Here is a 1855-nt window from a genome sequence, read left to right on the forward strand (position 1 = left end):
GCAGCGCAGCCCCCTCGGCCCCAGCCCCGGCCGGCTGAGGACACGGAGCCAGATGGCCGTTGCCAGCAGATCTATAATTAAGTGGAGGAGGAATTAGGCAGGCGGTGGGCGGGTGGCCCTGACCCCGGCCCAGCGCCCCGGCAGGATGCCGGCCCGGCGTTTGGTGTGTATGACCGGATTAATGTTTCAAACCAGATTACAGGAAAATCCCAACCCGTTGGCTTTCAAAGGGCAGGCGGGAGGCGGCCCCTCGGCAATGCCAGGAATGCAGGAGAGCCCTCGGCACGGGCGTGGTGCGTGCAGGGGGTCTGACCCCCCACAGCCCCCTCCCGAGCTGGGGCAAAGGGGGCAATCACAGGCGGGAGGGGAAGTGCCATTTCGAAAGGCTCTGGGAATGCTGGGGGTCCTGCTGGAGCCAGGCTCCCCATCGGCAGGAGTCCCTTGTCCCTTGTCTGCCCCACGAGGCATCACAGAGGAGCCCGTGTCCAAGTTAAAAACACTTCCCCCTTCCCCCATTCAGTTCCGGGTTTTCAGGCCTCGGGGATTAATTTTCAAGTTTCTCTTCCATCATCAGGAAGTGGCGACACTCTCAGTTTTCCTCCTTCTCTCCGAAACCCGTTTGGGACGTGCACGCCGTGAGCCAGGGCCGGGGACAGACCCCCCCAAAGGCCACTGCAGCAGGGATGGGGGCTGGTGGCAGCCTCCCCCTTCCAGAGGCTGAAAAACCCCTAATTCCTGTATTTAGGGAAAAAACACAAAGCGAGCAGTGGCAGGGAGAGCCCACCCTGTTGTGACAGGTAGCAGGGCTGACAGGTCAGGGAGCTCCTTCTCTCCTTTTCTTCCTTCCTTCCTTCAGCAGCCCCCAGGGATGCGTCCCTTTGTCCTGCAGACAGCCGAGGGGCCACGCGGGGCTGGGGAAGAGCCCCTGCACTCTAACGAGTTCCTTAACGAAGAACAAACACGCTTATGGGGTGTTTCCCATCCTGCTCCCAGCTGGCGCACAGCACCCGGCCTCCAGCACGCCAGGACCCGCAGGGGGGTCGGGGAGGGCACTTATTCAGAAAAAGAAAGTAATTTGTAAAAACCAGAGCAAAGGGCTAAGAGGGCCCCAGGCTGCAGCGTTTCGGTGGCACTTGGGATGTGGTTTCCTGTAATGCGGTGGCTGAGTCAGGGCTGGGGGTGCCCGAGGCTGCAGCCCCTCTCTGGGCATGGCCCCCCACCCCAGCATGGGGTGCTGGGTTTGCTGGGGCCGATCCCTCTGACAAGGGCAAAGGGAGTGTCCACCCCAGCACAGATCCCTCTTCAGATAAAGCGCTTGGCTTAGGGACAGGTCACCTCTGGCTGTCCCCATCCCTAATCCTCTGCGAGCCCCCCAGGGAACAGCCCACCTCGGGAAGGGGCTGCTGGGGGCAGGAAGGTGTGCCCCCTCCCCAAAAGCCCCCAACACCGTGCTCATGGGGGACGGTGCTCGCGGGAGCCTCGCCCACATGGCCGGGCCGGCGGCGACTCCACTGACCGGCCCGGCGGGATTCCTGCCGCTGGAGCACGGCCGGGCTGGGGGCCGCTTCCGTGGGGGCAGCTGGAGGGGGCCCCAGAGCTTCCCGTCGGCACCATTGTTCCTGCAGGTTCCCAGCATTGTCCCCTCTATGGGGGACACGGCCTGGTCACAGGGGACTGTCCCCACTGGTGACCCCTCCTTGGGCTGTGGGACCTGGAGGGCAGCAGATCCATTGGTGCTCCTGTGGCTCAGTGACAAACCCAGCCCCAATCCCTCACCATCGGCCCAGAAGTCCGGGAGACCTGAGACCCCTGGGTGTGCCCTGGCCAGGCTGGGGGCAGCTGTCTCGTGGGTGAC

The sequence above is a fragment of the Manacus vitellinus genome, unplaced genomic scaffold (assembly GCF_001715985.3).
Source record: "Manacus vitellinus isolate BGI_N305 unplaced genomic scaffold, ASM171598v3 scaffold_99_pilon, whole genome shotgun sequence".
Taxonomy (NCBI): domain Eukaryota; kingdom Metazoa; phylum Chordata; class Aves; order Passeriformes; family Pipridae; genus Manacus; species Manacus vitellinus.